General features: G+C 41.1%; 1 protein-coding gene across 1 annotated transcript in view; it reads right to left on the bottom strand.

Moving 5' to 3' along the window:
- Positions 1–12509, bottom strand: part of RELB (RELB proto-oncogene, NF-kB subunit) — a 57056-nt gene that overhangs the window by 26580 nt on the left and 17967 nt on the right. The gene's annotated exons all lie outside the window — the stretch shown is intronic.

The raw sequence follows: 12509 nt of genomic DNA, 5'->3' as shown, positions 1-12509 counted from the left end.
TGCTACGGGATGGGGGCTCTCGTGGATTGGAGATGGGACTGCACTGCACGAGAGGGCCTTGACGGGGCAGTATGGCTTCCACATATTTTGCCAAGGTCGTGCAACTAAAACCTCTATTTGTAACCCCAATAGATAGAGAGGGGAATTTTTTTTTTTTTTTTGCAGTTGCAGGCTGGCGAGTGTGCTGAGAAATGTTTGCTTTTGTATTGTGTAAAGCCCTTCCATATGTACCTTGCTTTAAAGCTGGTTATGAATTGATGAGTGTGTGTGTGCCATTTGTTTCACTTATTGGATTTGGTGTGGAGACATGACTGGGGTCATTGTGATGTGCTGGGTTTCTGGTTTGTCCTTATGCCTTTAAGGGGGTTGGGCTGCCTCCTGGCAAACCTGCACCCCATTTATCCTTTGCTATATATGCTCCAGGATGGGGGGGCTCTTGTGGATTGGAGTTGGGACTGCACTGTATGAGGGGGGGGGCCTTGACAGGGCAGTGCAGCTTCCACATATTTTGCAAAGGTTGTGCAGCTAAAACCTTTGTTTTTAAACCTGTTAGACAGGGTATTTTTTCTGCAGGCTCGCTGTCGAGTGTGCTGGGAAATTTTTGCTTTTGTACTGTGTAAAGCCCTTCCATGTGCACCTTACTGTAAAGCTAGTTATGAATTAATGACTACGATTGCCGTTTCCTAGGTTTTCTCATCCGACATCAGTACCTGACCTCACAAATATGCTTTTGGCTGAATGGGCACAAATTCCCACAAACCCATTTGCAATATATGCTCTTTGGGGTTCAACTCTGTATTTATGTCCATAGTTTTTTTAAATGGGATATCCAACAAGTTAAGATAGGTGTGATGGTCCAGTGTCAACAAAATGTGGGCCATATAATGGACTTACAAGGTCCCAGTTACCTAACCTTGGTTATTTGCCCTTACCCTGTGACTGGTTAATCTATGGTTCTACATCAACTACATCTCCCTTCAGGCTCTGCTGCAGAGGCCATCAATGCAACAGGTTCCTTTTGATCCTGTTGTTGACACATAAATGAGGCAACTGTCGCTAAAATAGCTGAAGGAAGGAGTGAATGCAATGTGATATATAGATAAACTAATCCTTAAACACAGAGGCATGTCAGATTCACTCCTTTGTGATGCCTTTACACCCCTTCACACCACCTGGAGTTCACCATTAAAGGCCTACTATTACCTAATCAAAACACATTAAGAGCATGTGGTATGTATCTGGCAAATTACATTTAGCAGAAGCTAGTCATTGTGAATTAAAACTTGCAGAACATGCAATGTATATGTGTGAAAGACAACATTTGACAAAGCTGTTGCATAAGACTATATTAAATCAAGTGCCCATTCTAATAAAATAAAACTTAACTGGTATTAATCAAACAAATTATAGCATCTGTATTACATAATGCCTATGTAGCTTCCCCCCTTAGAGTCCACCTCTTAGTCCCCCAAGAACACTTCAGGGCTGCTGAAAAAGAATTTGACTGCTATGTGGTTTACCCAAGGTGTAGCTGTACTTTTGAAAGACACAGTCAACTAATCTAATGTGTTATAGCAGGAAGGATCCTGTGCCTGCAGACCAAAGTCACAATTTTAAGATGACTCCATTGGCACAGCATAGATCGTTTCCAATTGTATCCTACATAGCATGGTGGGATGACATGTCTTCTGGAAATATCCAGTCTCCCGGGGTGCACAGGAGGCACTCTGAAGATTGTAATGACAGTGTTCAAGCACAGGATGGTGTCTGCTATTTACATATGTTCAGCTGAAACCCCAACTGCAGACAAAATATGCCATTTTATCTTGGATGTAGTAGAGAAGGGGTTGTTGCTCTGTCTCTATTGGCTAGACTTTTCCTTACTTCCTGTCGCGACAGGAAGTGATGGGAAAGCTCGCCAAAAGGGAAAAAAACAAATTTTTAATAGTGTTATGAAGGGTTAGAAGGTGTAAAGTTTGTTTAGACACCTCATTTCCTGGCTTTACACTATAGTAAGGGAGTCTAAACCTACTCATATGACAAATTTGAAGGTGAAGTAGGAAACAGAGTTGGCCCTAAAGATTTCAGATGAGACTTGGGAAGGGGTCTATTATGGTCTGTTGGGGGGGAGGGGGGGCGGATAAATGCTCTGTGAGCAGTAAGATGCAATTTTAAAATCCTTACACATTGGTATAGGATGCCTGAACTACTACACAAAATGGATCCCACTTTATCTGCAGTCTGTTGGAGATGTGGTTCTGACCGTGGCTCTCTGCTACATATCTCCTCTGGACTTGCACTTCACTTCAACCATTTTGGAGACGCGTACACGATCGGATATGTCAAATCACAGGGGCAACCTTGGAGTTCGCTCCTGGGGTTTTCTTGTTACATCTCTCGGACCAGGATAATGTGGGCCCCATGAAGTCCCTACACAAATATTTAGTTAATGCAGCTAGGTCACTCATACCCATGTTGTGGAGGGATACTCGTGCTCCCACAATCGTCAAATGGCTTAACCAGCTAGCATATACTTGTGAGATGGAAGAACTTCTCTTCACTAAGTAGGATAGACTGGATACATTTTCACGGATCTGGGAACCTTGGAATTTATTCACAGGCGGGAGGAATACGATAATTTGAAATATAATCCTTCATTGGTTTGTTCCTGTTCTCTGGTCATACCTTAGTGGACTGGTTTGACTGGTTGAAGCAATACTTTCTGAGAGTGAATAGACACATCCCCCAGTGGGATACTCCTATTTTCTTGTGGATACACAACCTTTGCCTCCTCCTTTTTTTTGTTTTTCTCTCCTTCCTTTGCTCTTTCCCCTCTCTCTGCTCTTTCCTTGGGGATGAACAGGAACACTCAGAGGATTCCTGTTCATTTATAACAGGGGATACAGAAAAAGAGATTGAGGACTCTGTGTTCTCAATCTCTTTTTTCTATTTTAAAAGGGAAATATCAGGGGTCTGTTTAGACCCCTAATATTTCCCCGAAGCCCCTAAAAGTAAAAAATAAAACTATTTATTAAAAAAATAAAAATAAATATAACAATATTTAAAAGTTTATAAAAAATAAATAAAAATAAAATATTTAAAGAAATCGAAAAAATTTAAATAAAAACATTTTCGGTATCGGTTTCGGCCTGACAATTTTTTTTATTTCGGTTTCGTTTTTTAAATTTCTATTTTGGTGCACCTCTAATTAGCAACATTTCCACAAGTAGTGAAGCATAAGTAAAAAGGGACTGTGACCTTCACAAAAAAATAAAAGCATTCGTTATCATGCCATCTCTTATGAACTGCAGTCTCCTACGTAGGCACATCTGAACACCTCTTCATTATGATTCAGAAAACCCTCAACATATTTGTGAAAGGAAACATTTGTAATTGTAATCTCTGATTCTGGAGAAACCGTTTCCCCTAACATTTTTTTTTTTTTCTGATTTAGTATAATGGTTTCCTGAGCGTTAGCAGATTTATTTCTGCTTTGGATAGACTTCCCTTTTCTAGCTTAAAACTGACATTATGCAATCTCATGGAGAAAGCTATTCTGACATGTTAGGAAATCATAGCTTATGTTGCGTATGGTTAAGCTGCAGCGATATTCCGTTACACACAGTAGACAATCAGAATTCAGCTTTCAGTTTTTAACAAGTTAAATGACAGTTGGAAAGTATTGGTGATTTCTCTCTGAGAGAACCTCAACGTTCATATTTTCATGTTTGCTTTGTATGTATAAATCTACAAAAACCCAACAGCACATGTCCTTAAAGTGACACTAAACTCAGGAGTTAAATCTTAAAAATTGAATCAAGTACCTTAATTATTAACAAAAATGTATGTTTTTTCTGTATCACTCAGCTGTAGATTCTCAAAATCATCTCTGAATTGGTGCTGACACTGTCCTTCCTTCTGGGGGGTGGCTACTTTTGTTCCCCATGGTCCCTGTGTGTGTTGTAAAGTAGCCACCGCTCCAAGCTCGCTCCTGTGATGGACTAGAATCTCAATACAAATTTATAAACTAAACGTGAGATTGTAGTCCATCACATCTGGGGAAATTTCATTTAAGGGTCTCCGCTCCCCGGCCTGTGGTTTCTCTGACTCTAAAAAGAGAAGGCGCCACTCTTCAACCTCTATCTCCCACCACTGGCAGCTCTTGGACATAATGCTCATTTTCTTAATTGTCAAGTTTGATGACATTTGCGCTTGCAGATTTTTCTTCGTTTGAGTATTGCCTTCCATCATGTCCTTGCATTTGGTACAGCTGCTCATCGAACGTCATTCTCTTCCAGCAACTTCAAAAGGTTTCCAGATTACTTTTGCTGCAGCATTACAGACTACAGCTTCCAGGAAATCTATTACTCTTAATCATTCCTTTATATAGGGTGGCTAAATGTTATCACCAACGTACCCCTTTCCTTTGGATCACAACGGAAATTACCTTTGCAGTAGCTTCTGACGTATATAAAGTTGCAACAAAAATGTCATACAAGGTAAGAAAATATATACTGAACTTTACCATCCAAAAATTCCAAAATCAGCCAAGATCAAGTTTATCATAACGTGAAAAAGGTCAACTTAAAAATTGTGTCTTTAGTCACCACCGGTAGTGTGTACTGTGAACTGGAAGATGGCTTCTATTTAACCCAGAGTCAAATTGTATTCCAAGATAACTGCACTATCGCTCAGTTTTATATCTTGCTATCACACCTGCCTGAATATCACATACAAACTACTCAGCCCATGCAACGTTCCTGTCACTGTACAAGTGGAAAACACCTGCTTAGCCAACTAACTGCTAGCTGCTAGCTTTTTCAGCCTATAACAATTGGCCAAAGCTCTACTTCTTACAGTATATGCTCTCTTTGCGTTCCCTAAGCGGGATAGTTTTATGATATACCATAGAAATCTTTACACACAACAATTCAATGATATGATGGTTAATGTTTACTCAGTAACTGTAAGAAAGTAAAGACTCTAAACTCAAGTTACTTTATTTCATAAGTACCATTAGAAATTCGTTTTTGTATTCACGTATACAATACAGACATCAGTTCCTGGCCCTTACAGAGCTTACAGTGCAATGGTTCCACCACAGTCATGCGTACATACACACACTATGGCCAATCTGATTGAGGCAGTTAACATACTATGTGAATTTAGATTGTGGGAAAATATTGTGACATCAACTTTCCGCGAAAGAAAGTTTCTGATCAGCGGCTACCCTAAGGCTTCCTAACACCTAATGTAAAAACGTAACCCCTTAACCAATGCATGCTCATTTCCCTGCACCAGAATCCTCTGTGACAAATGATCAACCCCTTGACAGATACCAATGCCAAAATCTACTGTTCTGAGATCAAAGCATCTAGAGGCTTGGAACCCATCCCGCGGGTCTTATTTGGCCTGCCCGCACTCATCATGTGGTCCACTATGTCTGTGGCACAGCCAAAGATGTTGGGCACCAGGCTAAGTTCAAGTGAGTGTTTGTCCCCCAAAACATAGGACTGCACACATCCTGTCACATGAGTTGCTTAACATGTATGTATAGCCAAAACATATTCCTTTATTTTTCAATAGAGCAGGGAATAACTGAAGCTCCTTTCAGTTTCATTTTTGCTGTTTGTGTCCCTTAGGGGAGATTTCTCTTTACTGTCTGTTGCAGAGACACAACAGGAAGTGAGAAGAAAAAGTAAGAAAAATCACTTCTTAGACAGCGGTCACCAGACAAAACACTCTCACTGAAAATGGTCACCAGGACAAACACGGAGAGTAAATCTCCCTAATGGGGGGCACAGATAGCAATAAAAACAAGATAGTGGTTTTAAACCCCCAAAACTCTATGCAAATCTAAAACAAAAAGTTTTACCTATACACAAACATTAATCTAGCAACAAGTAGAGTACAAGAGCCAGTGAGGACGAATCAGTGAGCCCACATTATAGGGATGGTTCTGCTGCTGAGCTTCAGCTAATTATAAAACCTGTTCTTACCTCCTAACCCCTTTTTTTTTTATGTATGCATTGTAATGTAATGTGGCAGCCCTGTGAGAGCAAAAAGTGGACCTATTCTATAATATAGTTTAATATAAAATTATATATACATATAGATTTACCACCAAACCATGTCATTTGGATATTTACCGATCGAAAACCTGAGAAAATGTTTCCGTCAAGCTATTATTGGCTGCGTGAAGCTGACTTGCTCTTATGTTGACTATGTTATGCAACTGGTTGGCTTCTTTCCTGTGTGCATAGTAATAAAAAAAAAAGTCTGCGGCCCTCTGGTCAAGACAGTGGCCGCACTTGTGACCCCCTATATTTACCAAGATCACCACAAATATCCTAGAGGAAACCCTTACAAACACGAGGAAGTTTTTTCATTGTGTCTGCAATTGCAAACAAATCCAGCCCCAATGCTGCCAAACCACAGCTCCAAACACTGTATGTTGCTCATGTTTAGGCTATAAAGTGTTAATGCAACCCAAACAACTCACAGTTCAGGAAATTGGTTTTATAGTGACTAGAAGCTGTAAACAAAAGGTTTACTTCCCCCACATTATACACACCCACTCTCTACAGACCTCAGATGAATATCAAGCTCCTTGATCAGATGAAAGATATTAATGTGTTATGTCTGAAACACTATTTTCCATGATATAAACAAATGACTTATAGCTATTACTGTTAATAAAGTGTTAATTAAACCACTTGTGTCATATCTTATGAATATTATTTCGATAGTGCTCCTGGTGAACCACCTACATACAAACCTAAGGAGTCTTTTCCTAAACAATTTGCAGAGCCATTTGCCCTGTGAATTTCTGTGAACATTTGTTTTGTGCAAACAGGGGCAATAATAACGTTCTAAGTATATTTTATTTTCAGGAATGTAATGTAATACTGTATCATGGCCACTAGATGGATCTAAGGAGCATAGGCAATAAACACTTATTTCCTGTGCTCCTCAGCGACTTCTACTGGCCATAATGTGGTATTACATCCCATTCGACCTGAAAAGAAAATATACTAAGAATTTTATTTGTTTGCCTTTTTAAACGCTCATAGAGATTTGCAGGGTAAGTGGCGCTGCACATTTTATATAATAACAATGTGCATATCAACAGATATCATATATATATTTAAATAAATCAACAACAAAAATCCCCAATATCTTTATTTGTATATTTCGAACCTCTTCAACATGATGAAAAGCTGCAGAATAAAAGGCCAATAGTGTAATTCCATTTACTTAAAATACAAAAACTATAAAATCAAATCACACTGACATGGGCCAAGCACTCAACAGCACTATGAAATATTGCGCGATCAAATAAATAAACCTCCACCAGATACGTTATGCCGAAAATATAGACTGTTTCAGAGCATCATAAAAATATATTCAGAAAGACATTGGTAAAGGCTATCTGTCTCTCATGGGGAGTTGGGCATGGAGGAATGACTAATCTGTTTGTCAGAAACCTTACAATCTATGCAAAGGTGTTTCTAATTCACTTCTAGTTCCATTTTTTGTTTAAAAAAAGAAAAAAAAACTGGGTTTACCTGTGAGGAGACAGAGACCCAAGACTGGACTAATCCCAAAACCCAAAAAAGAGGGATCCTGTGGATCTAGCATCCTAGCATGTCTGCCAGCAACTAATGGAGACCAAACTAGCTCCTAGTTTAGTCAGGCCAAACTAGGAGCTAGCATGAAATTTTAATGAGTAAGGGGAACGTACACTTCCACCGTCAACATAAAATCCTCAAAAGAGGTAGGAGCCAGTCTTTTAAAGTGCATTCATTAAGTAGCTTCTGAAATTCGCCCAGCCGAAACAAACACCCACTTCTAGGAGTGGCATATTTAGACAACTTACGCAGACGCAAGCTATGTGACTGGACAGTGACGTCTAGACAAGCGGTCCAGCCAATAACCTTTACTCAGATGTAGTGATATGTAGGGCATGTACTGTGTGGTGTTCTATGTTACATTGTTAGCAGTGCCAATAATGCAGCCAACTGGAACAAATGACTCTACTCCAACCACTAGGTAACACCTTAGGTCCCATTCACACTGAGCGATTTATCGAGCGATTTTTGCAGCGATATCGCTCATATTTCCACACGATATCGCTCTATGTAGCTTCTCCAATCCATTTCAATGGAGCTGTTCACATCTCGCCGTTCAATATCGCTTGTCGCTCCTACATGACCCTTATTTCGAGCGGTTTTGCTCCTGATTGCATACAGCCCAATAGGAAAAAGTAGCTCAATATCGCAAGTCGCTCAGTGTGAATGGGGCCTTAGGGTGCTTCCCGGAAAAAGAAAGGAGCCAGAGCTTCATACACGCTCAAAATAAATCCCATTTGACAGCACCTCCCAGGTGTTTAAAACTTTGTTTACTTGTTTAGCGCAGAATTCCCCTCAATGATGTCACCGGAGAAGCTGCGAAAATGGAGATTTAGGAAAGTACCCAAGACAAAGATCGATGAAAGCTCAACTACAGAGCAAAAAAAAAATCTTAGGAGCACACATTGAACTAATATATTGTCATGAGGTATGTCGAATGAAAATGTTTGACTACTGTTTAACAAGGGGTTGAATTAAAGGGATATGGCTACGACTAAGGCCCAGTTTGGGGGCTGAAACATGTAAGCGTTTGTTTGCTGCTGTTATGCCTTTTTGCAAATAAAGTACTGGATGGACGCATCCCCTTGCGAGTGCCGTTTTTTTAACCTTTTGAATTAAAAGAACTATGAGGTGAGTGCTTTTCACTCACCTCATAGTTCTAGCCGACCTGTGACAATGAGACTGTCACAGGTCGGCTCAGTAGATCGGGAGGTGAGCGAACACATACTGGCGTTCACTCACCTCTCGATCCTGTCACGGCTCTCTGCTGTGACAGGGGAGTGGCTGGATTCCCCCCTCCCCGCTCCGATCCGCCAGCGCTGACTTACAGAACGGACGGGGGAGGGGGCGGTTACAGCTGACTCTGCCTCTAGGGAGGCAGAGCCAGCTGTCACTCACGCAGCTGGGCGGATCCCGGCACAATTGTCAGGATCTGCTTCAGCTGCGGCGTCTTAGTATACCGCGAGCTGCAGCTCACGGTATACTGATCTTAGGGTGACGGGAGGATGCTAGTTTGTGTCCTCTCGTTACCCTAAGGAGAACTATGGGGAAAAGCCTTAACCCCATAGTTCTCCTTTAAAGGAATACCTTCATATATATTACTTGTGACTGGATAGGAATATTTTCACAAATTAAACTGAAAAATAAACTTTTAGATGATCTATCAGTTGTGATATTTGGGGAAGTTAGCACAAATGGTGAGCGCTCACAGACCAATCTTGAAGCCACTTTAACATAAAAGCAGGACAGTCTTTTATTTCTTTCATCAACACAACAATGACTTACTTCAGTGACAACATAAGGTTTGCTTGTATTTCAGCAATACAATGTCTCACCGACTAAAGATTGTCGCACATACTCCATGTGTGACTGGCTCTCTAAGCCTCCTCGGCTGTCTTCCCTGTGCCTCTAGCACACACAGCCACCTGGCTCCCCTCTGACTTCTGGGTGGCGTCCTCCTGACTCCTTAACACTTATTTTCCTCTTGCCAGCTGGAGCCCAGAGCATTAGCCAGCACCCTTTCATAAGGGCTGTGCCCAGGTGTGCAATCATTAGGTGCCAGTCCCTACTAAACCATGGACCCAGGAATGGAGATTTCATCCCTCCCAATTCTCTTTGAAATCTCCTAGTTCCAGGATCCCATGCCAAATCCAGAAAACCTGGAGAGACCTGCAAAGCCAGAATCAACAAAATAATTTGTTTCCTGGAACCACTCAGACCTCTAGCTGAGAATCCTGAATGACTACAACCCCAGGTCTACCATGGGATTGCCACACAATACCACACATTACATATATTTATTTTTTTCATAGTCACCAGATAACTTTATACATTTTTGACAACAAGTTTTGTGAAGCTCTCACGTTAGAAGTTCACAATCCACGACCATGCCCTAACAGTATTGTTAACTTCCTCACTAGCTGTTCAATGAGGTCCAGTAACATTTTTGGGGAAAATAAATAGCAGGGTTATATGGTGTATATGGGGGTGGTGCGATGCCTTTTATTGCTTCTGTATGGAACCTACGGTGCACACACCTTCTGGGGTTTAAGAACAGCAATAATGTGACCCATATGCTCTTGCAAAATGCCTTTTTGGTCAGAAATATTAACCGAGTGATCCATATATTGCCCATAATGATTTAATTAAACACAATCTCTGTGAAGCTCATCAGATGCTGTCACAGGTCCCCCATACTTTTGTCTGTCATTCAGTTTTTGGACATTCCCTCCTCGCCATCTTTGTATCTTCTGGCCCACCCATGCACAGTGCTTACATTAACACAGTTATCAATTTGAACAGTTTGCATATGTCAGTGAATTGCAACTGCAGCACAAGCCCCTATCCTCAGGAAATGCATCACAGTACATTGCTTGAATGGTACTGACAAGGGTCCAGTACGGGGATCCATTTCACAGAGAGTAGCAAAACAGTAATGACATGCTGCCAACTGAGGTGAATGAGGAGAACCTTCACAACATGTCAGTGCTTGTCTCATATCAATGCTGACATCTGTTGATGGAACTTAAAGTGGGGCATTATTTTTTATTTAACCTATGGACTAAAGTTTGTAAAGAATGACTGCCTTGGGCTACCTTGGTTGAAAGATGACCTAGTTGTCCCAGTGAAAAAAATACACAACTTTTATTTCAACATAAATATAAAATGAAAAGCCACAACTTGCTATTATGATAAACAGTGCAATAACGAACTACAAGTCTACAGAATCATTATTGCACATAGAAACATTAATTGTAAGAACTGAAAAACACAGGAAAACTCATCATATACCGAGTTGCTGGCATTGGTGCTTTGTGCCATTTTCCTGAACCTAGGCAGTCGTCATCTGTTATAGTCTTTATTCATCCTTTTTGTTGGAAAAACCCAAAGCATGATGACTATTCATGAAAAACAGAGTAACAAACTTGAAGGCGATGCCTGTACTGACCAACCAGACTCCAGCTGTTACCTTCCTAATGTACAGACATGGAAATACCACTATACGAGTCCACATGGCTGCTACAAGGCCCATGGGCAAAGAGGGAGCTGCTTGGAACTAGGAGAAGCTGCTTCTACTGCTAAGCTAACAAACCCTTACCAGCTGTGACCTGCAAGATATTGACATGGAGATGGACCTCTTACCACTCCAAAAGACCTCTCTAACCCCCAGCACAGGTGAGGAGAAGCTGGGACTTCCATAAACTAATAATGGTTACAAAATGAAAAAAGCAAACATTTGGTCAATTGGTGACTATATATGACAACCTTATTTGTCCTTCACTCCAATTTTCCATAAATGAGGCTGAATATTTGCAATTGGCCCTGGTGCTTGCACCAGAATTATGTACCCTTTACAAATTGGCTACGGCACTATGGGCTGTGGCACCAACCCACTGCCTGTGGTCAATCAGTCTCCGCCCACTCAACCTCACTGACAGTAGGTGCCACTGGTTAAGGAAGGTGTTGGCTGTAGGTGTTGCTGATTGACAGCAGGCACTGGGCAGGTGCTATAGCCAGTCTGCTATTGGCTATGGCACCTGCACATTCCCTGCTGTCAATCAACAACAGAGTGAACCTGCTTGGGAACTGGGCTCACAAAGTTCCCCATCAGGCTTCACCTACTTAACATAAGACCATCAAATGTAAACATGGGTAATGCTCGCTGACATTATCTAGATATGGCTATATTTGTGTAATATTATAGCTAGCATGCCCGACTCCTTTGTTTACATTCAGCTGCTGAATGGGAAATCTCCCAGCCAGCAGCTAAATGGGGTGGGTGGTACCATAACTGGTTGCTAAGACTCTGGAGGCCCGGTGTCCTAGCAACTTATAAACGGGAAGCTGTCAGTTTCATGACAGCTTCCAGTATATACATTTTCCACTCTGAGCATGGGTGTCTCAACGCCAGTTCAGAGTTGCTCTTACTGGCCATTTCCAAATGGAATTACTGCCATTAATTTTCCAATCTGTAAACTGCTGGCAATTCTGTTTGAATATGTCGTAGTCACAGGACAGATTCTTAAAGTGTCGGTATTATAAACGACCTGAATCTCTCACAAGTGTTGTTAAAGCTACCAAAACTGATGGCAGGGCTTTTCCGAATTTGGCGCAGAATCATTAAAAAGGTCCTTACTGCCAGAAAAATGGAGTTAAAGCTTTATTGAATTCTCCCCCATTACATTTAGCTTCTCATTGTAAAGCAATATAGGTGCAATAAACACAATACAAATCAGGAACAGAATTTGGGGGGCTCTCCTAGAGGCCTCAACATGGAACAAACTACAACACAGTCTACTGACTTTAGTCATCATACGGAGTAGGGGTCATGTTACAAAACTATCTCTTGAAAACAAAAGAAAGTTATTTCGGGAAGCC

Source organism: Nanorana parkeri, unplaced genomic scaffold, assembly GCF_000935625.1.
Source record: "Nanorana parkeri isolate BGI_ZX_2015 unplaced genomic scaffold, ASM93562v1 scaffold528, whole genome shotgun sequence".
Lineage (NCBI taxonomy): Eukaryota > Metazoa > Chordata > Amphibia > Anura > Dicroglossidae > Nanorana > Nanorana parkeri.
The sequence above is the reverse complement of the archived record's forward strand: the minus strand, read 5'-3'. Positions and strand labels throughout refer to the sequence as shown.